This window comes from Mus musculus, chromosome 14, assembly GCF_000001635.26.
Source record: "Mus musculus strain C57BL/6J chromosome 14, GRCm38.p6 C57BL/6J".
Classification (NCBI taxonomy): Eukaryota; Metazoa; Chordata; class Mammalia; order Rodentia; family Muridae; genus Mus; species Mus musculus.
In genome coordinates this window covers 46,915,861-46,939,962 of record NC_000080.6, presented here as the reverse complement: position 1 = coordinate 46,939,962, position 24,102 = coordinate 46,915,861, and the positions used below count along the sequence as shown (strand labels likewise).

The following is a 24,102-nucleotide window of genomic DNA, read 5'->3' as shown; positions in this document are numbered from 1 at the left end:
ACTTCCTCTATGGGGTACCAAAACTGCATGTTTCCGAGAACCAAAATGTATTAAACAATTATACACATAGATTTCTGACCAGTTTTCCAAAAGCAGGTTTTACAGAGAGCTGTTCAGCTTGGATAATCAATGATATCAGTTATCAGCAAACCATCTGACAGCCTTCCAAAGGCACAGCACCCTGCGGGAGATGTAACTCAGCTTACCCAATCACGCCATCACGAGAATTCACCCAGTGTGGTGAATGAGAGACTTCTAGTCTGGAGATGGCAATCAGATTCTCACCCCACCCACCACCCACCTCTCCACCCCTGTTCATAGTGTTGGAACTGAATTAGAATTGCTTACTATCTCAGCTGACAATTTAGAGATCATTAACATATAGATCATCCTAAAAGAAAGACAGCATTCTATAAAAGGGAGGTTCTGATGATGGGTTAAATGCCAGCATCTACTGTGCTGTGTGTTAATGACCCCGTAACCCGTGCGAGGATGGGATGCTGAAGCAGAGGCATTGCTTTTTCTGAACTCCTAGAACGGGAGTCTAAGGTCAAGACAATTCAGATGTGCACACACACGCACACACACACATGAACACACAAATATACAACCAGCAGTATGATGGTGGTCCATGCAGGGAGTCCCACTGCACATCCACAGATGGTCAGGCACTAACGTTGACTTTGTTTAGAATGGCTTTTAAATGGATAGAAGTCAGGAGATACCACATTGTAGTGGGTCACCTTAGACCCACTAAAGGCTTAGATCATAGATGTAGACATGGACCGATCATCTCAGGAACAGAGATGAGGCTGCATGCTGGAGTTCAGAGATTAGGCCTTTTCAGCTCTAGTTTTTAGGTACTTTCCTTGTATTTTACATTTCACATTGGCATCCACTTGACTATGGGCCTTTTTCTCTAAGAATACTTGGAAGTGTGGAACAGGTTTTTTTCCATTCTTTTTCTTTTTTCTTCTCTCTCTCTCTCTCTCTCTCTCTCTCTCTCTCTCTCTTTCTCTCTCTCCTTTAGTTAATATGTATGAATGGGTTTACCATTTCATTTTGTAAACATCACCTGCTGACCAGAAGAGCTATAGTTTGTCAAAATAAAAACCCAAAAACAAAAAACAAAAACAAAAACAGGATCTGCAGAGGCTAGAGTAATGGCTCAGTAGTTAGGAGCACTGGCTGCTGCTCTTCCAAAGGACCTGGGTTCAATTCCCAGCACCCACATGGTGTTCAAAACTGTCTGTAGCTCCTGTCCCAGGGAGTCCGACACACTCACACAGATATACATGCAGTCAAATCACCAATGTACATAAAATAAAAATCAATAAGTTATTAAAAACAAAACCAACCAAGGTCTGCTTGGAGTCACAAAGTAAAACGGTTTCCTCTGAAAGGAGGCATTCCTGCTCTGCTTACTGCTGAACTGTCCGGCCCGGCAGCTAATTTCAGAAGGGTGGCATTTACAGTCTGTTCTCTGGAGCCTCACATCTAGTAGAGAAGACCATACAAGTAGAGAGAAGTCTAGTAAGTGGAGTTTGGGGAGAGGCATGGACTAGGGAGGGAAGGCCATTGCTCAGTAAGTCCATCTCCCACCAGGGCGACAGCAGGAAAGCCCAGGACTCCACTCTGTGAGGTTATGCCTCACTTGAGTATCACTGGCACTTTGGGGCAGGGGCATCCAACCTCTTAAAATCTTTGAGGCCAGGGGCTGGAGTTATAGGAAAGGAAAGGAATGGAAAACAAACAAACAAACAAACAGGCACCATAACTCGAAAAGCTACCAGGCAAGAATCCATTATTTTGTCCCAGTGGTGTGTGTAGAGGATTCTGGGAGGCTTGGCTTGTGCTGTTTCGTCGGACAGAGCAAGCAGATAGCTGGTGTCAGCTCCAGATGTCTGCCCCAGACTCTATTAGCTGACAAGAACCTTACACTTGTAAAGCATCATAAAGCACGCTGAAGTTTTAGTTCACCGTTCAACGTTTATTTTCCTGCATCACTGTGTTGTTTCCTCCCTGTTTTAGTCAGTTAGGGTCACTTTGCCACACACACACACACACACACACACACACACACACACACACACACGTCATCCTGTTTGTCCCCAAACCAAACCTAACCATTCTTACTTTCTTTCCTTCAGTAGAATCTGCCATCAATTTTTCAGTGTCTGAGGATATTTTGGAGCCATCTTTTCTGTGGGTTTTTTTCCACGTATTCCCAAATAATAATAATAATAATAATAATAATAATAATAATTATTCTTCTTCTTCCTCTTCCTCTTCTTCCTCTTCCTCTTCTTCCTCTTCCTCTTCTTCCTCTTCTTCCTCTTTTTCTTCCTCTTCTTCTTCCTCTTCCTCTTCCCCTCCTCCTCCTCCTCCTCCTCTTCTTCTTCTTCTTTTTTTGGTTTTTTGAGACAGGGTTTCTCTGTATAGCCCTGGCTGTGCTGGAGTTCACTCTGTAGACCAGGCTGATCATGAACTCAGAAACCCGCCTGCCTCTGCCTCCGAGTGCTGGGATTAAAGGAGTGCGCCACCATGCCCGGCTCCAAATGACTTCTTAACAGAGTCGCTGTCAGGCATGAGCCGCTGTCCATTATGGCTGTGTTGTCTTATTGGGGCGTCTGCCTTGTAACCCAGTAGTCTCTGCTCTGACTCATACTTACTGATGAATACAAAAGTTCTCTCACCTGCTCAGCATCTTTTAAAAATGGAAGTGACTTTCAGACAATAAAGCTAACTCTGAGAAGCCCATAAGGATTCCTCTGAACTTCCATTGGGAAGCTAGAGATGGGAGAAATATGCTCAGCTCCCAGGTGGTCTCCACTATCTTCAGCAATACTGCCTTTCCAAACGTGACCTGTCGGGTTGTGAGGTTTGTTTCCAAAACAACAAAGGCCATTTTGAGACACTATACAATGGTTCCAATCTCTGGATCAACTAACTGCACAGCTAGATAATTAAATCACTTCCATTTCTTTTTCAGGCATTTACACCTGACACTCTAAAGGAGCTGAAGGAGTCTTCGTCGGCTTCAGCGTACAGACCCAGGGCTCTTGCTGAAATGTACAGTTCCTGGGCAGGGCCTGGGGCCCAGCATTGGTGATGCCTCCTGGGAGAAGCAGGTGTTGCTAATACACAAGAGGCCAGAAGTCAAGGGTCACATTCAGGACAGCCCAAGTGGAGATGACAGTCTCTGCTCTTCCAGGGGGCAGAGGTCTTCTCCCAGCCTCAACCACTTGACTCATTCATAGAAATAAGCCCACCAAGCTCTGTCTGAGCCCTCCAGCCTTCAGTGTGAATATGGAGTTTCCCAGGCTGCCGTGGGGTTTATCAAGCCCACATCTTTAGTACAGAGTAGGACTTTACACATAAGCTCATTGAAAGACAGTGTCAGAAGTCTACTTCTGAAGTCCTTTATAGTCCTATATCCTGCCCATGTGACAGGCCAGGAACAGCCCCTCCTCCCATGAACTCCCTGGCCACTGAAGGAAAAGCTTTTCTCTAAGAGTCCAAAATAACGTAACTATTGCTTTCTAGGGAAAACATGAAAAATGATATAACAGAATAAGCAACCCTGCACGGCTGTTTTCTAATTTAAACAAACAAAACAGCACCATCATCACAAAGACAAAAGAGCTTTTCAGCATGCTAACAAGCTTTATCCTGACATTGCCACTGAAGGGCTCCAATTTTGGGAAAAAAACTTAGCACTTTTTGGTTCAAAATAAGAGGTGGCACATAAGTAGTACCTTTTAATACTCAATCAACAAATACTTCCTTTCCTCTAAAGAAAAAAATCTTCTAAAGGAAAAATACTTGATTCTCTTTCTAAATTTCATGAAGAACACAAGAGATGCACAGGGAACAAAATCACTGTGTGTGTGTGTGTGTGTAGGCCAGAGGCCAGTGTTGGCTGGTTAACTTTTTTTGTTGATGGTGTTTTTTGAGTTTTGGGTTTTAGGGTTTTCTTTTGTTTTTTCTTTGTTTATTTGTTTTGTTTTTGATGAATTGCTTTCTTACTTTTTCCTTGCAATAGGGCCTCTTGGTGTACCTGGGCACCCTTGTGCAGATGTGTAGTACTCACCGAGCCACCTTCCCAGCTGCGGAATTATAGCAAGATGAACTGCTTCCCTTGTGCCTCCCCTGCTCCACTGGCCTATCTGAAACGGGTTGAGCTATGCTCACTCGGGCACACTATTTCAATCAGATGGTTACCACCTTTCTCCCAGTCCAGGCATCGTATGGCACCACTGTGCTGTAAGTGGTAGGGGCCAGATCTATTTCCTTGGATGGTGAAGACCAAAAAAGTAGACAATACTCTCTGCCTTTATATGAATTTGATATAGACTGACTCATACCATATGTGCTCTCATGTGCCATCCTCCTTACCACCACCACCATCACCATCACCACCACCACCATCACCACCATCACTATTACCACCATCACCATCACTACCACTATCATCATCATCAATCACCATTATTAACAAGCATTGTAACATATATCTGTGTGATTAGGTTGCCTTATCACCTGATCATTGCATTGAAATCATTTCTGATTTTCCTTATGACTTCTACTTTTACGCATGTTTTAAGTATTGTAGACTCTATATTTGAAGTGATACTAGATCCTTCATTCCTTGCACCCCAGCTTCTTTAAAGGACAATGGGTAATTGATGCATATATCCTCGATAGCATCCTGTTACATGAATTCCATGGGAAATGGTTGCATCAAGCTAAGCCATGATCAGCTCCCACACTTACCATTTGTTTTCGTGGTACATACATTTAAAATCTACTCCCTCATCAACAGGTCATGTATTTTCTTGAACCTTATCTGATTTCTTCTGGAGTCAAAGGAGAGACTCTATATAACTGCAGTCATTCGAAATTAAAAGTGTTTTCATGGCTTGGGAAAAGAACAATGAGAAAAGATCAGGTCCAGCATCAGGAATGCATAAGCTCTTCCACAGGACTCCTGCCTCCTGTGGCCTTGGATGCTATTCCCTGCACTGCAAGGAGGATCCTGTCCGGCAACCAGGCTCTTTCGGGTGGTTCAAAAATTACTATTTTTTTTTTTAAAAATCACACAGGAAATCTAGGAGTTGAGGCTTGCCAAACTGTAGCCTAGAGGTCAACGTTTGCAAAACAGGCCTCCGTGTTAACTCTCCCCCTCTCCTGCCCCCTGTCCTGATACTAAACATTTGTGACTCACAAGGAAAAAAAAAAAGAAACAATAACTTTTGGTCTTTAGGTTTAACTTTTTCTTTATTTGGTGGAGGAGGGGTGTAGGGTCTCATGGAGCCAAAACAGGTCTTCAGTCACTATATAGTCAAGAATAGCCTTACCTTTCTAATCCACCTGATTCTATCTCCCAAGACTGGAATGACAGGCATGGGCCACCATGTCTGTTTTTTGCAGTCTTGGGGACAGAGCCCAGAGCCTCCTGCACGCTGAACAAGCAAACTCTGCCAACCAAGCTCCGTCCCCAAACCCCTAGGTTCAGCTTTAAAGTTATAATTAAATTTGCTCAGGAACACCACAGCTCTGGCACGTGCGCCTCAAAACTTCCTTCCTACCTGGTTTAACTCCAGTCTAAAGAAGTTCAGGCCTAAAAATAGTTGTAAAGCATTCTGTCTGGAGAAGCTGACTCTCAGCTGGCAAGGTGGGGCTGGGGCTGTGTAAAATCCGGGCCATTCATCACCATTTGGCACATCTGGGGTCCTCTGGATAAACCCCAGCAACAGGAAAAGGAAGGCTGGCACCACCATTCTGATGACCAGCCATCCCAGGACCAAGGGGACTTAGGCCAGGGCTCTCCCAGTATTTCTTTTTATTCTGTGTGTTGTTCTAGATGGTTTCCATTTACTGTATCTAGTTCTTAATTTTTTTTTAGAACAGACAGGAGGTGGGCTCTGATATGAGGCCCCTTCGCAGATCAGTTTAGATTCTACAGCTGCTGTGAGACTCAGGACAAGTTAAAGAGACCCTCCATTCCACATGTCAAAAACAAAGACTGCAACAATTTGGACTCCTATGGGCCTGAGATAGATGCAATGCACAGCCACTGCTACCGGTCTCTATTAGTTGGATTCCTGGCAAAAGAAATGGAAGTTTTAAGGTCAGTTAGATGATAGATGTTCTCCTAGTATTAATAAAAAGAAAGAAAGGAAAAAAAAGAAAGGTCTCTTGCAAGTGGACACATAGAAATTATATTTTAAAAAATTGATCTGCCTGCTTCTGGTTTTGACTCGGGGTGGAGGGGAGCGGTTAAAAGGAAACAGGGTAGCCCCAGGCAAAGCACGGTCATACCCAGACTGTGCAGCACACTGCATAAGAAAGTTCCAGTCATTCCCACCAAATAAACAGTCGCATGGAAGAAACATATGCTATCCTACCCGAGTGCTAGGGTACATCTCACAGAAAGGGGAACCGCAGATGGGGGGGGGGAGAAGGGGGGAGGCCAAAGATTATATTATTCGCATCCCAGAGGGTTAGAGAATTCCAAGTATGCTTTAGGAGGGGGTGGGGAGGAAGTCTTGATAACAAGTGTATCTGAATACCAGAATCTAACTTTGGCTAAGTTACACGTTGACTTAAAATAATTGCCAAAGAATTCTATCAATAAGTAGATGGTATTTCTTAGCAATCTCCCTTCCTGTACATCACTCCAGCAGATTTGATGGAAGCGATATTCCCACTTGAAATAAGTCTACAAACCAACTCTCAAAGCACATTTAAAGTGACATTTTTCTCACCCACAGGAATCCTTCCTATTCTTCTATGTGAAAAATTTATTTTTCATTCTGCATATTTTATCCAAACATGACTTAAAAAAAATCCCAGAATGTTAACCCTATTAAACAGTAAGCCTTAGGAGAAATTATATTCCTTTACAGAGACTCAACAGATGCTGAAGTAAAACATTCCTTCTTGCCTGGGCCGTCTTTTAAGTAATTTTCCAAAGGACAAGTGTTAGCTTAAAAATAAAACAAACAAGCAAAGGGGGCGGGGCAAGCATCCCATCCGCCCGCCATTGGTGTTCAGCCTCTCCAGATATCAGGCAAGAAGCAGCCGGAGGAAACAGCCTTGGTAACTGTGCCTGACTCTCTCAGGCTGCAGACAGACCTGTCCCCAGAAGGAGCCATTAAATCAAACAGACGTTTTGAAATATAGCCAGAGACATATTTATTCTAACTTGGGCTAAAATTCTCCTGTTTATTTTCAAGTGTGAGGGGAAGATAAGTTTGATAAATGCTTGGGTGAAGGTAGTCTGGTTTGAAAATGTGATTTCTCAAAGAGCGCAAGGCATTGATTCCCTTTGTGATGGCGTCTGGGCAGATAGCATTTAAGATCTTGAAGCCCCAGATTTATCACCTTATGCTTTTGAAGCACTGGTGGGTTGGTAAATGTCTTAACAGCACATTGGTTCTCACAGGGCACACTGAAGAGGATGTATAGTCTGTGCCAATTGCCTTGGTGTAAACACCCCTAACGTGGCTTGATCAGGCCTACCAAGGAGGCGTGACTGCAGATGCAGCTACGGAAAGCTCAGCACACTTGGCCCTCGGGAGCCAATGACATAGAGCATGCTCCACAGGAGCCAACGGGAATTCACGTAGCATGCCCCACGGGAGCCAATGACATACACCACGCCCCACGCGAGCCAATGAAGTGCAGCACGCCCCTGCAACTGAGTGCATCGGGAGCACTAGACAGGCCAGAGCTGTACCAGCGGCCATCTTTCTTTCTAAAACTTGAAGCATTCAGTTTTTCCTTCTTACAGTCTCTGTCACAAAAGGATTAACAATGTTGGAAACAATCAATTGCAAAGCCCTTGGGGGGTGGGGACTGTTAATAAACAGAACGACTCCTTAATCTTATCGGCTACTAATCCTCTCCAACAACTCAGAGCCAGGCCTCGAAGAAATCGGCTGTCTCAATGTCCTCTGTCAGCAAGGCTTTGGAGTCTTTCCCCCAACATAGTGCGGTCATCAACAAACTCCTGAAAACAGAGCTGACATCACAGTTAAAATCAAGTGCCCGACTTTAAGAATTTTACCAGCCAGGCGCTGTACAATCTCAGGGGAAGGAATCATTTGTTATAAGGTGCTCCGGGCTCATTTATAATCTTGCCCTCAGCAAGGACTATGTTGTTAGTGTGTATGCACGTGAGTACGGTGCATGTGTGTGTACATGTGTGTGCACGCACACACGCACGCTTGTGGAGGACCTAAGTGTGTATATGGGGAGACCTGAGGCCAATATCAGGTGTCTTCCTGTACCTATCTCCACCTTCTTCTTCTTCTTCTTCTTCTTCTTCTTCTTCTTCTTCTTCTTCTTCTTCTTCTTCTTCTTCTTCTTCTTCTTCTTCTTCTTCTTCTTCTTCTTCTTCTTCTTCTTCTTCTTCTTCTTCCTCCTCTTCCTCCTCTTCCTCCTCTTCTTCCTTCTCCTCCTCCTTTTTTTAAGATTTATCTATTTATTTTATGTATGAATACACTGTCGCTGTCTTCAGATACACCAAAAGAGGCCATCAGATTCCATTACAGATGGTTGCTGGGAATTGAACTTGGGACCTCTGGAAGAGCAGCCAGTGCTCTTAACGGCTGAGCCATCTCTCCAGACCCCCCCCCACCTTATTTTTTTTTTTGAGACAAAATATCTCACTGAACTTGGAGCTTGCTGTTTAGGCTGGCCTAGCTCTCTGGCATCCATCAGCCCCTCTCCCTGCCCACCCCAGGGTTCTAACTCCCTGTAATTATGCCTAGGTTTTACATGGGTGCTGGGACTCTAGACTTAGGTCCTCATGAGTGCTCAGTAAACACTTTACTCAGTGAGCCTCTCCCCACCAGGCCTGACCACCAAACCCGCCGGTGACATGTAAGTGTCAGTCGCAGCTGAGTAGCTAAAGTGACGAAATGGCTTCTTAAAATTAATCATGAAAGCTAACAGTTGCTGGGGGCATGGTGGTTCATGAGGCTCTCCAGTGATCTCTAGGCAGTTAGTTGCCGTTTTCGTCAGTGGTGTAGCTGACGAGTGGCCTGCGCAACTGTGAATATCTGCTTGCCTATATGTTTGCAAGTACCTCAACTTGAACTCATTTGTTCACAGAGAGAGAGAGAGAGAGAGAGAGAGAGAGAGAGAAGAGAGGATGATGGGGGATATATGTGATCAAAATGCATACATGCAAAAGTCATAATGTAAAACATGACTGTGTGTCATTACGATATTAAATAATTAAAATTTTTAAAAAGCTTAATCATTAAATCTAATGTCTCTTCAAAAATGGCCCTATGCCTAGAATACCAGGATTTGTTCACTTTCTCTACTTCAAAGACAAAATTCGATGTCACAGGGAACTGGCTAGATCTAAGTCATCCTCATTTCCTCTGAAGACAGAAGGAAGGGGTCCCTTGTCCCTTACAGCTTCTCCCACACATGTTCCCAGAAGTCAAGCTTGAACTCCTGTCACCAAGTGAAGAAAATGGCTTGTGTTTTCAGTTCAGTTGCTCTTAAAGAGCATTTGTGTGTCCTAATAATAGAATCTGCTGGTTATTTGTGTCATTTGATGCATAGACATATTTATTTTTGTTGAATGTGCCCAGTGCAAGTGTGGAGTCATAACCCTTTCATGTGCATCTGAGCAAGAAACAGAATCTTCCATCCTTTCCCTCTGTCCTCAAAGCACTGGAGAGAGCATTACCATATTTAAACATCATCACACTAATTAAATATTTAATTTCAAAGCCTTTAAAACTCCCTTGATTTATAAATATATTTTTGTTATTCATCAGGGTCTTGAATAAATTGTTTGACACATTAGGGAACAAGGACAGATTTTGCCCTCGAAGGCATATTGGTTGGGAACAAACTGCAATCTTGGCTTTTGCATCCTTTATGAACTCACATTCAAATACTTTCAAAATTAAAGGTCTCTGTTCCTCCATTTCTACCTCCTAAAATGGAAACTTTACTTTAAAAAGAAAAGAATGCCACTGGCAGTGGTGGCACACGCCTTTATTCCCAGCACTTGGGAGGCAGAGGCAGGTGGATTTCTGAGTTCAAGGCCAGCCTGGTCTACAGAGTAAGTTCCAGGGCAGCCAGGGCTACACAGAGAAACCCTGTCTCGGAAAAAATTAATTAATTAATTAATTAATTAATTAATTAATTAAAAAAACAAAAAATGCCAGTGCCTACAGGATGGTGCAGTGTGTGTATAGAGGCTCGCTGAGCAAGCTTGGACAGTCTGAATTCTGTACCAACTCCAACCATAAAGTTATCCTCTGGCATCTATATTTACACTATTAAACACACTCATGCACACACACACACACACACAGCATCATCATCATCACCATCATTCAGAATTGTTTCATTGCATATTATTACTTCAGAGAATTGGATTAAAAACAATTATAAGGTTGTTGGCAAGCATTAAATTGAATTGTCAAGACAAAATACCTTACAAAGTTCTGTAATCTAAGATCTTGGGAAGTAGAAGTTCAAAGACATCCCTGGCTATGTAGTAGCTTCAAGGCCAGCCTGGGCTGTCCAAAACAAAATAAAAATTCATAAAATGAAAGCTTAAGCAAAGGAACTCAGAACAGTTAAATTTCCACATCCATAAGTGAGGAAATGGGCCAGGAAGTGGTGGGCTCGACTTTAATCCCAGCACTCAAGAGGCAGGGTCAAGGGGAGCTCTGTGAGTTTAAGGCCAGCCTGGTCTACAGAGTGAGTTCCAGGATAGCCAAGGCTACACCTAGAAACCCTGTCTCAGGAGTTGGGGGTGGGATGAAGAAATGAGTCAATAGGGAGTTGTGTATTGACCGTAGCTCAAAAAAGAACAATGTGTTCAGGATGGCTGGGTCTTCACCTTGGCAGTCTTGGGGCTTAACCGGGAGCAAGGCTTTCCATACTCACAGGCTCTGCCTGGCACCATGAACTTCAGGCCATATGTAATTTCAGACAAGGATGCAAAGTCTCGAGCAGAAGAACAGACTTACACCATGGCATGACAAGTACCTTTCGGTGGTTCGTTGCCTGTGGTCTTGTACACATGCCTGCTCATCAAAGCCTTAAGTTCTAAAGATCACAAAAGAAGAAGGGCTGGGGACGTAGCTCAGCCAGTAGAGTAGTAGTCTAGCATACAAGAAGCCCTTGGTTCAAACCCTAGAAGTGCATAAAGCACGTGTGGTGGTACGTATCTGCCATCCTAGCAATTGGGAGGTAGGTCAGGAGGATCAGGAGTCCAAGGATACCCCAGACACAGAGTAAGCCTGAGGCTAGCCTGAGCTCCAGGACAAAATTCTCAACAAAACAAAACAAAAATAAGAAAGAGGCCACGCAGACATATTTGATAGTTAGGGGAAGACCCCACAGAATTTAAGGACCTGCAGTACCACTGAGAGGTGTGACAAAGGACAAGATAGGCATAAGATGTGTAAGAGCAGAGAGAACACAGCAATGAATCATCTTCTCTGTGGGGAGCTTGTCATCTGCTTCTCCAGGTGAAGGAAATAGTTACCTGCCCACAATGATCTTTCCTGTAAACAGTGTGACACGGGATATACTGTGAACTGTAAAAACAAGTATATTTCACTTAAAATTCAAATACAAGGAGATTTTATTTTATACAGGAGATTCCTAATAAGAGAAAAAAATATCCCCATTAAAATGTCCCCACTAATCTGCCTTTAGTGAAGGCAGAGGTGGCCCCCTATATGTAATAAAAACACGGCAACAAAGCTGTTTAAAATATAGTTTTGTTTTTTGTTTGTTTGATTGGTTGTTTTTGGTTTGGAGACAGGGTCTCCTTACACAGACTTGTAGAGATCTGCCTGATCCTTCCTCCCATAAAGGAAATAAAGGTGTGAGCCACCACACAAAGCTACAGTGTGTTTTTAAAGTTATCACGTCAGGTAATATTTGAACACATCAAATACTAGCAGTACCATCTATCTCAAGGAAGTAACAATAAAAATGGCAAATGCTAAAATAGAACATAGATGTTCCCAATTACAGAAGGCTTCGTGTTCTAAAAGTTCATCTATAAATAGGTTGTGTGAAACCTGAAAAACGTTTTCAAGAAATAATGCTATAAGAATAACCAAGGACATAGAACAGCCTGTAAGTATGCACGTGGCCCACAGTGATCAGGAAACATACTTTGTACCAAAGCTTCCAAGGCATAATTCAGAGCTCCAATTTGAGGAGTAAAGCACATCTCCTGGTGAAGGTGCTTTGAATTTGGGCCAGAGACTGCAGCCCAGGCACACACGAGAACTGGAATAAAACGAGGTGTTGTTGCTCTCATCCCATGATCTGAGATACCCGTGACATCTCTACCCCAAAGTCCTACTACTTTGTTGAATTGAATGAAACAAAGTACATTTTACATTATAAAATATAGGCACACCACACACACACACACACACACACACACACACACACACACACACACAAACACACCTTCCTAGATGAAGAATTCGTCAATGAATAATGACCCAGAAGCACCAGTAAGGCTTGGTGATGGATCTGAGTTTGAAGACAAAAAGGAGGGAAACAATGGGGGAGAAATGGGAGGAGCCAAAACTTTGGACTTCTGGTCTACCTTCTTCTGCACTGGATTAACATCTGGAACACCCTTTCTCTACAAGCCAGCACACCTGTCATATCTCCAGACAGAAATACATTTGGCAAAGACTATGCTGAAGCAAGATTACCAAGCCCCATAACTGGCCTCACCTCTGACCTTGGGGTGTCATCAAAGACAGACAGCCAGTTTCCATGTCACTAGATCTCTCAACTAGAGAAACCATGCAGCGTCCCCTCTGCTGGGTTGATGTCAGGAAGCTTTTATTTTAAGGAACAACTAACAGGAATCGATGCAGTGATGTTTATGAGGCTTGGTGCCCCTTAGTCATAAAGGACAACTGCTTGCCTTTATTAAGTATTATTAGCAATCTGAGCTATTCTATGAAAAGAGAATAAATAGTATCTAAATGTTTCCCACATGTTTATAGAAGACTTACAGTGGACATTTAAGTTAGGGAAATTCAATTAGTGCATATATGCACAGTGCATGTCACACATCAGGAATATGTCACTGTCAGGCAACGCATGTGAAATGTTCCCTCTAGGCTCATGTGCTTGAACACTTGACCTAGTGACACTGCTGATGAGACCTGTAGGCTGGAGGAAATGGGTTCTTGGGTCCTGCTCCTTAAGGGTTATAGCCTTTCAGCTTCTAGCTGATGCCTTCTGCTTCCGGTTGTTTACTTTGTAACAAGGAGTTCCAGTGGCGGGATTCTCCAGCCACAAACTCTACCATGTCTTCTGTGATATGATGGACTAACCATACCCCCACAAACTGTGAGCAAAGAGAACCTTCTCTTTAGTTGTTTCTGTCAGATATTGGAGAAAAATAACCAACATAGAGAGATCATGAACACTTGGTCATAATCACGCTAACACCTGCTTTGCTTTCATTTGAACCTGGTCCCCACTTCCTCCAAGTGCCACCTTGCTCTCCATGCAGGCCTCCTCAGGCCACATGGAGTCCTGTTCCTGCTAAGTGTGTACTTGCTTGTCTTAGCTCTGAATTCCCATGAGGACGCTGTTCTTTCTGCTGTTGACTGTCTCTGGGAAACCCTGCTTGGTGGTATGTGCCACCTTTAGCCGTCACATCCAAGTCTGGTACCAAGGTATGAGGTTGAGATTGAATCACCCCCGAATGGGTAATTCAAGAAAACCAGTGTTCTTCAGTCTTCTTGTGTGACTCCCCCTCCTGCTTCTTATTACATGACAGAAAATGGAAATAAGTCATCTTCGTGCACTTATTGGTACACTTAGGAAAGAGGCTGCTATAGTAATTAGCCTAATGAAGATGACCCTGGATTGAAGAAACAGCAATTAGAGTCGACAGAATAGGCATTAGGGGAAATGAACACATTCACATTCAAAGAAAGATGAGGTTTTTAAATAAGAGATAAAATTAATAACAGTCCAAATTGTATCAAGCCGGAAAAGGCTCCTGTGGACTCAAAAAGGATGGGGTGATGTATGACAACAGCCCATCACCTTTGAGCAAAAAAAAAAAATGCACTGATGGCCTGACACAGGATAAAATTGGTTTCAGGACAGGCAAAAGAACCATAAGAGCCTGGCTGTCTCTCTCAAATGTAAGTTTTCCGTGTATGTTCTTGTTTAATTTTCTCTCCCTGAACATAATAACCAGCTTCTTAAAGCTCTGGTTTAAATCCCATAAAACCTCCCTCCTGTGGTCCCCACTGCTGCTCCCCGAACCCATCTTAGCAAATGCATGTGCAGCTCTGGGCTTGCAAAGGTGGAGGTGTACATCCACCAATGGAGGAGACTTGTCTGTGTGTGCGTGTGTGGGTGGAGGCCAGAGTTTGACATCAAGCAACCTCTTCTATGAGTCTACTGAGGTACGATCTCTCTCTAAATCCAGAAGTTACCAATTAGGGTTGTCTACCTAAGCAGAGCCCGCCCCAGGCGCTGTCTGCTTTGCTAATGCTGGCGTTGCAGGCAGGTTGCCCAGCTTTTATGTAGGTGCTGGAGTTCTGGATGCTGGTGCTTCAGCTTGTGTGGGAAAGTCTTTATCAAATGAGCCATCTCCCCAGCACCAGGTTCATCCCGAAGTCTCACAAGCCAAAGACAGAGGGATAAAAAGAGCAGGAGGAAGAGTCACCCATAAGGCCTTCCCAAAGCTGTGGATTAGCTTCAGGTGAGTCAAATGGTTTCCTGAGACTGGGGCTGCCCACTTTCAAAGGCCACCACTGTGCTTAGTGAGGCTTACTCACCCGACTAAGGGCTGCAGGAGGCATCAAAGGCCCCTGTGGGGGACAGCTGGAGTATCTGAACAGCACTGTTCTGCCGGGGCTCCTGAGTAAAAACCGAAGATATTAACACGCATCTTCATCAACCCAGCCTTGAATGTTCTAGATTCTTTTCCCTTTAAGGTTTCTGTGTTCAACTACAGTCCCAGGCTTTCTTTTATAGAGCACATTTCTCCACCATTGTTCTGCACTGTATAGCCTTGAGCAACCGTGATTAGCATGATTTCTAATGCAGAAATTAAATATGCTGTAAACTCTAATTATCATCATGCTGGGCTTACAGCTTTGTTCCTAGGTAAGGCATTAGCAAAGATGTAAAGCTACCATGGCTCTCAACAGCTTTTTGTTTTACGCTGGTTCCAGTTTTGAGTAGGGAAGGAGGAAGAGAGAGAGAGAAAAAAAAAAAAACAAACTTTCTTTTTCCATCTGACCACAAGTGCTTTTTATAGATTTTTCTTTTCTACACTCAGCTCTGAAGAATGCACTAGAGTTGAACAAATTCAAAGCCATGTCAGATGCACGTTGTGTAACCATTGGCTCTCTGGGGTATCGCCAGCAATGGGACGGTCTGGGGATGTACAAAGTCAGAATGGACGTTTATAGCATAAGACTTTATTAACAGCAACTTAGCTCAATTTGGCTTAAAAAAAAAAGAGAGAATGCTTCAGAAATTAATTTTATCACAAAGAACATCGAGCTCTGAGAACAATCTAGCTATATAAGCATGGAACCAAAGTTCAAAGAAATGTGCCTCAAAATAAGTACTCTCAGAGCTGGAGCTGACAGAGAAGAGTGAGTTGATGTCAGCCACGGTGGTGCCAGGCTTGGCTGGCTGCGACATCCTCCGGTAGAGCTAAGGCCTTTCTGGGGCTATACCCGGCACTGTGTGAGCTCAGGCCAGAGGGCCTTCCCAGCCTTCCCATGGCGGCTGTTCCCTCTCTGAACGGTAAGGCTCAGCACGCATTTTAGCTGTGATGACTCTCAGCACCTCAAGTGGACCCGCTGACTTGGCTGCATTTCAGTTTCCTTCCCATTTGGAGAAACAGGCCTTAAGTTTGTTTGGAAAAGAAAATGCTATAAACACCCTTGTTTATTTTGGAAACGTTTAAGAACTATTCAAAAACAGAAGGGAAGTGATCTAGTTTTGGAAGAGGGGCACGTCACATTGTAGCTAGATGCACACCAGGCTGGAGAAAGATGAAAAGACAGAGAAACTCACCGGCTGGCTGGGGATTAAAAACCTGAAGCCCCAGCCCACATCACCTTCCCACCTGAGATAGTCCCCTTTCTATCTGTAGCACCAGGTCAAAGGATTGGAATATAGCCTGGTTGGGGGTGAGGGGCACACCCCTATAACGTAAGCATTCACCATGCTGGAGATATAAGGTGGAGAGAACAAGGCCAGCCTGGCTACATGATAGGTTCAGTGTCAGCCTGTGCTATATATTGAGTTCAAGGCCAGCCTAGGCTCTATAGCAAGACTTTGTCTTTAAAAAGAGGGGTGTGGGGAGCAGGGGTGGGGTACCAGAGGCTCTCATTTCTTGGAGAGCCAATAGATGCCTCAGAGCACAAATAAAACCACATGAGGACAGGGTGACTGTATTTCAAAGACTAATGGCTTTAATCCTACAAATAAGCTCAACCTCTCCAAGACATTCTGAATTCTGCCAACTTTCGTTGTCAGTCTGCCTAAGTGCAGATCAGTCTCTCAACACTTAAGAAGAGTCTGCTCAGAATAAGCATGGATCAGAGAGGGAAATACAGTGCGACAAAGAAGAGCCCTGATAACTCTCTGGTCAACCACGAAAGTACATCTTCCTCTCCAGATGCCATGAATGATCCCTCCTTGAAAGCACCCGAGTGCAGACAGGTCCTGACCAATGGCCAACAGGGACACAGTCTCCCTCTGTGGTTATGCTGAAACACAAACAAATGGCTCCCCATTTGAGAGGCTTCAAACCCCTTCCGTTGTCACCTTACAGCTTTGGATGTCAGATGTCTGAAATGAGCCCCACTGGACTAAAATCAAAGGGACAGCCAAGCTTGGCTCCTTCCGGAAGCTCTAAGGGAGAACTCATTTCCTCGCCTTCCCCAGACTCTAGAAACTATTCCTATTCCTTGGCTTGTGGCCTTCTGCTTCGTCTTCAAAGCCAGCAATGGCAACAAAGACTGACTTACCTAGGATCTTCCTGACAACAGTTCTTCTTTCACCTTCCTTGTCCACTTGTAAGGTCACTGTGAGCACACAAAGTCTACTTGAATGATCCAGGATGGTCACCCTGCTTTAAAGTCACCTGAGAGTGTTTCTCTACTCTACAGACTTGTTCCTCTTCTCCACCAACGTCTCCCAGCTCCGAGGACCAGTACATAGACACAGATGAGAAACCACTGCTTAACTGACCATAGGTACCAAGGACAAAGAGAGCATGTTTCTGCTTTAACTCCTTTACAAAGGCATTCTGAGCGTGTAAAGTACCTTTTATCAAGTGGTTCTAACATCATCCTGAAGCTGTAGATTTAGGCCTTGGTTTGCTGGTGACCCCAGGCTTTGCCATGCCATACCTTTTCGGGTGAGATTCAGGCACTTGGAGTAAGGCTCCCCCTCTGCTTTTCTCAGGATCTTGCCCACCTCTAGTCTGTGATTCTTGTGTTTTCACCTAAGGAAGCTGCAGCCTTCATCTTAAACTAAAAACACAAAGGTGAACTGCTCTTGGCTTAGCTGCCTGCCCCCTAGCTAGTGTAGCTGCAAAGTCCATTGCAGGAGAAATTTAGCATGACACCCATGCAACCAAAGTAAGAGCAACACCTACTAGGTGCTGACCCAGCACATCCGGTTCTGAACAGAGGTAGCAGCTCTTAGCATCTTTCCATCTTTCCTGGATAACTACAGAAGCCATTTGTTTCCTATGTGAGAGTGGACTCTTGAACATATATGCAACAAGAACTTTTAAAATCGGGAGGCATGTAACAAAAACGAACAGTTATTGCAACAGGTGAAGGTGTAGATTAAGACACAGCTGAGTTTTGTCCTGGACCCCTGTGATCTGAGTGCTTCCCAATGCATTTTCTCAGATCCACACTGCAGCTGGGGCATGCCTGTCAGACATCATGGTATCTCCTCCCAAGCTGCAAGTGAGCAATTTGACTCCACAAAGTTCATTCTGTTGATCCAGGTCACACAGGAAGTGGGAAGGCCCTGGACTCTCAAGCCTTAAGTCAGTAGGTCTTAGTACTCTATTGTTGTAGACAGCATGGCTAACATGATTCTTACAAAACAACCCATTTAACTGTGGGCTTGCTTACAGTTTTAGAAGGTTTGTCCACGGTCATTATACAGGAATGCAAATAGGCATGGCGCTGGACCAATGGCTGAGAGCTTTACATTCTAATCCACATAAGGCAAGCAGAAGGCAGATAGAGACAGAGACAGAGGACACCTTCCCCTTATCCCCAAAGGCTAGATCTGCCCATCTTTCCAAACAGCTCATCAGCATGGGACGAAGCTTTCAGGCATCAGAACAAGTGGGAGTTACTCTCATTCAAACCACTACCCGACGTGGTGTTATCTGCACTCTTCGCCACACTCTGACCTCAGCCCTGTCCGCTCTCACCTTCCCTGGCACCACTTTGCAACCCACTGACCTTGAGGTCACCACTCCACCACTCCTCTGTGCTATGCTCTGTTAAGGCCACATTATCCTGGTACTAATCCTCTCGCTGGGATAAGAAACTCCTCTGGGCCTTGTGGGCTCCCCTCTAGCCAGCTACTCCCTGCTCCCTAAACCCTACCCCTCTTTCTCTCCCGATCCATCAGGAGGATGGCACAGACTCTGGAGCAAGCTTGAGTCTTCTCCTTTCCTGGGGGTGGGGGGGGAATTCTGAACTCTGTGCTAGAAATACTTGATAGTGCTGTGAAGTCAGAATGCTTTCAACAGCATTTCCCACATAAGAGAAAAAAATGTAAAATAAATAAATAAATAAATAAATAAATAAATAAATAAATAAATAAATAAATAACAACCTACAGGTTCTCTCTGGCCACACGCTAAAGAGATGGGGAGGAGAACTATTTTAAGGGCTAAGGACACGATAGCATGCCAACTTCAAAACTTTCCAAGTCATTAAATCTCTGGATTTTTGAAAATGAAGATTTCCTAGAAGAGCTCAAAGAAAAGCACTAAATGCAACTCTAGAGCAGAGGCCTTGTGCACCATGCTGTAAGCCTGGTAGCGATTCTACACCAGGAAAAGCAGTGGGCCGGTGCTCTTCATCTTCACAAGGTTATCCCACCTGCCTCAGGGAAATGCACAGCAGGCTCGCCCCCACAGCCTGACAATGTAGGGCAAACTCTGCCTGCCTCCCACAGAGGCGCCTGGTGGGAGCACACAAATGCCACAGAGGCAGTGGCTCCCAGCAACACACACAAACAGCTTGTCAACATCAAGGCTGCACAAACCTGTGCCACCCATTGGCAGGGCACGCACCCTGAAAACTGGAACTACTACAGAGGCTGGGGCCAGGATACAGGAGCATTACTGCAAAATGAACATGGACAACCTGATGGAGGGCATCCTCCTCTCTCTCTTTCTCTCTCTCACACACACACCTCTGTCACGTTGCCAGAACTAAGGCACACATGTCTATGCTAGTCCTTAGAGCAGAAAGAACATGTTTCATGTCTCCTAAAAGGCAGGGCTGCTCCTTAAATTACTTAAAACAAACAAACAAAAGCCTTCTACATCTCCTTAGAAGCATGGACAGGTAAAAAATGGGCATGTAATAGGCACCTGTCAAAATTTAGATTCATTTTTTATTTTAAATCATGCTCTAGTCTGTCTCTAGCAAAGCAATCAGAGGAATGAGGGCACTTGCTTATAAATACCCAACAGGAGTGTTATAAGCATATGAGCTTCTTAAAACATCTATAGGGCAGGAACAGAGCAGTGGCTGAGAGGAGACGATTCCTCTCCAAGTTTGACAGCACAAGTTTGTTCCTTGGATCCTAAAAGGAGCCAGATTAGGTGGGCACACGTGTGGTCCCAGCCCTCCTCCAGTGAAGTGGGAGGGGGATGGGAGAATCACCTGGAAGCTTGCCTGCAGCAGAGCAGAAACAAAAGACCCTGCCTCAAAACAGGGCAAAAGACGAGAACTGACTCCTAGAGGTTACCCTTTGTCTTTCACATGTGTATGCATGTCCATACTTCTCAGACACACACACACACACACACACACACACACACACACACACACACACACACACACTCGTCTGTAATGGACAGTGATCATTTTGTAAGACTGTTTTTGAAAGTTACGTGTACACTAATACCGTTATTTTAATAAAATACAGCATGACTCTAAGGTATCTAGGACATTAATCATAAGAGTCAAAACCAAACAATCAAACAATATGGAAATTATTATAGCCAGAAGAGCTCCAGGCCTGTGGCTGTGAAGCCACGCCCACAGCAGGTAAGCTTTCAGTGGTATTCTTTAAACAAACACTTCTGTCAGCCTTCAGGGTTGCCATGCACCTTCCTGCCTCTTTTCCTTTTCTTTTTTCTTTGTCTTCCTTCCCTTCCTTCCTTCCTTCCTTCCTTCCTTCCTTCCTTCCTTCCTTCCTTCCTTCCTTCCTTCCTTCCTTCCTTCCTTCCTTCCTTCCTTCCCTCCCTCCCTCCCTCCCTCCCTCCCTCCCTCCCTCCCTCCCTCTCTCTCTCTCTTCTTTCTTTCTTTCCTTCCACTTTTGTTTGTTTGGTTGGTTGGTTGTTTGGTTGGTTGTTTGAAGACGGTCTGTGTGCATAGCCCTGGCTGTCCTGAAACTCGCAGTCTATAGATCAGGCTGGCCTCAAACTCACAGAGATCCACCTGCCTCCTGAGTACTGGAATTAAAGTCCTGCACTACCAAGCCCAGCTTCCCTGCCTCTTTTTAGACAACACAATTTAACAGCTGCCGAACCCCAGTTTAGGTGTGTTAGAATGTTAGATGGTAACAAATAGCCCACACTAGACACAGAAGAATAAAACTTCAGGGCCGGATAGACACTCCCAGAAATGCCACCATTGCCTCCGGAGTTAGTGGCAATGGTTCCAAGACTGTTGGCCTGGGGGCAGCTTTTCAGCTCATCTCTACAGTGGAGGCTTTGTGCACAGTTCTCCATCTTGTGCTCAAGAAACTATAATTGTTGTGAGGAAAGTGAGAATTTTAAGCTCTTATGTAGTACTCGATTTATGAGCAGAATATCCAGTTGTGTTGAAGATTAACCTTTATAAGGGGTAAAACCAGACTGTTCTAAAGTTCAAATGAGAATAAGAAGTCTGAGAATTTGGGCATAAAAGTGCCCCAGCCACTGTCACTTGATGTCCACAACTAAAATATGGCAATGCACACTCCAGTGAGTTACCCTAGTCTAGAATGAGTCTGCAAAGACATGTCAAAAAAGACAGTGGTATCGTTGATTTCTTGGGCTGGTTGTAGACACAAGGGATCCATCTTGCTAATGTTCATAACACAAAATTGTTGCTTATTCTTGCACACGTGGTAGGTTTCATTGTATTATAAAGATCACAAGTCCAGCAGAAACTGTACAGGTTAAGTGGAGTATAAATTTAAGGCAAAGAGTGTTTTCCTCTTCATTTATAAGTGTTTGTGAGTTTATAAATTAGACTAACTTAATGCCTTCTGGTGATGATCCACAAATAAAAGTCCATCTTGCACACAGTCTGTGGAATTACTTAGAGCTACGGGTTCTCATTTTAAAGAACAATCGCGAATTTTGTGTTTCAGAACAGCAACTCTAAACCCTTTCCTGGCCTCCTTCCTTCCTAAGGAGCTGCTGTCCCATCACCTCGCTTTCTTACAGAGAGGCACAGACTTACTTTACGCTTCAACAGTAAATCCGGAGAGAAAGTTATCGTGTGTTTAAATGGGCTGGGTTAAAGGCATTGTGGGAATCTAGTGTTCCTGATGGGACAGCACCTCACCCCCCCCAACCTCCACCAAAGGGCAAATCCCTATCTGTACCATCAACAACCATAGTCGGCTGGCAAGGGAAGGGAAGTCAGAGCAAACAATGGAAGCAGGAAGGATCTTCTTCTACTCTTCTCTCAAGCTCTCTATCATGCTTGAGAGATCCAGACATCTCTATCCAGACTATGTAAAATACAGAAGAACTGTCCCAGGAACGAGCATTGCACCAGTCCCAAATGGTCCAACTACTCACTTAGAGGGCTGTACTGAAAACAGGGCTCACTGGCTCCATCATTCCATGGCTATGAGCCAAATGACTGTTCAGACAAATTTTTTTCCAATCAGCCTCATGGACTAATAGGCATAGTGGAAGCCAAAGTTGTACACACTGGACTCCAGAAGCAGCTAGCCATTCTGAGCTACAGAATGCCAACGCTGGACAGCTTCTGCCAGTTCTAAGCATGAGGGAGCTGTTACTAAATCACCAGCAAGCTCATTTAGGTCAGAGTTTGAAAATCTATACTCATAAAAATGCCTGCGTAATACATATTCTATCCCACTTTCAAGTTTAATTATATTTGGGCTAATGAAAAGTAAGATTTAAATGGAAAGATTTTTTTTAAAAGAGTAGCGGTAATATAATTCATTTTGCTTATTTATTAAATAGATCAGCTTTGTCTTAAACAGGGGAGTCCAGGATACAGATACTGTATAATAAAGGAGAAATCAACAGTCTCAGGTGCACCTGTAATGGTCTCTTCTTCTCCTTCAGCACTAACTGTCATCACACGGCTTCACGGCCCTGGCCAGCCTCCCTACCCGGGAAGACTACATGAAGTGGACACGTGAGTAAGGGAGCAGAAACCCACACTAGTGATCCTCAAACTCCAACAGGCAAACAGACCAGCTGTATTTACAGCAAGATCCCAGATATATCTACACTGCTGGCTTTCCCAGTCTGTCCTTCAAGGACCCAGACATTAGATCTGACAATAAATATCCCAAGAGCAAAGAAGAAGTTTGTGTCTCAAAAGTTTCCCAAGTCTAGCACTCCCAAGAGGCTAGGAAAGATTCTACCTGTAGGGGTCTCCAGTCAGTCCCAGGAGAACATTCTGGCAAATTCTGGCATTCAGTTCTCCTCTGCTTCAGCTTGTCTGTACTGGTTTCTATTCCATTCAACAAGGGCCAGGAAGACACTAAGGGAGATGTCTCCCTGAAAGGCACAGTCAGGCTGTTCTGTTTGGGTGCTGTCAGTTGGTTTTGTCTTCAGATGGTCCTGAAGCAACAAACACATCACTCTAGATTTAAAATAAGCAACTGATTCCTGGTTGGCTCTGAGCCTGCTCCATAGGAGGCAATTCCCATCTGGTACTGTAAACCTGGTCGAAAGCCTGCAGCCGAGGAGGCCGTATTGCCTTAGACGGGAAGTTTCCACTCTTGTTTGCTAAATGGACATGTGGTTTTTGTCTTCTCTTCCTGCCCCATTTTTAATGTTTCTCTAAATTTTCTCCCCACCATTATCACCAGCTATTTATGGAGTGGCCTAATTCTTATTCTTATTTTGAAGTCTATAATTCTTATTCTGAAGTCTTAAGACATGTTTGTCAGATGTAACCCCACAGACCAACACCTATAGCAGGTCTTAGGATAGTGACCTAGGAGTTGCAAGGATGGGCATGGGGGCGGGGTTGGGATCTCCACTCTAAGTTGGCATCCTTGACTTCTGCCTGGAAACCCCCTCTTTTTATCCTGACATGAACGTCAACTATAAACCCTAATGCTGAAGGCTCCAGAAAGCCCTTGGCCATGTGTAGCCAACTCATTCAACCTCAATATAGTCAGTCCACTAAGTACTCTAACACTTACACTGTACCTGTGGAGGGATATCCTTTGGTTTATATGAAATTGAAAATATTTGTACTATAAGCGTTGAAAGCTAAAGGTTTCAAAGAGCTGAGAGGCTCACCTTCATCCTGTTCTGCTCATAGTCTCAATCTCCTCTGCATCCAACTATGAATGAATCCAAAGGACAAAGAAGTTCAGAGAGACCAGGGTGACTGTCACCAAAGCCGGTGCCATGTGACCATGATACTAATAGCAGCGGTCCCATTTTATTTAGACTCTGGACTCTACCTACTTCCATAACGGATTTAAGATGTCTTAAAATAAACACATGCACAGGATGACTGAAACGAAGCAAAGAAGGGCTAATCCACATGGAAGAAGGGGGGATAACCACCAGGAAACAGACAAGAGTGCTATTGTTAC

The 24,102-nt window shown here is 44.2% G+C and overlaps 1 protein-coding gene across 4 annotated transcripts in view; it reads right to left on the bottom strand.

Moving 5' to 3' along the window:
• The window catches only part of Samd4 (sterile alpha motif domain containing 4), a 222,853-nt gene that overhangs the window by 165,855 nt on the left and 32,896 nt on the right, over positions 1–24,102 (bottom strand). The gene's annotated exons all lie outside the window — the stretch shown is intronic.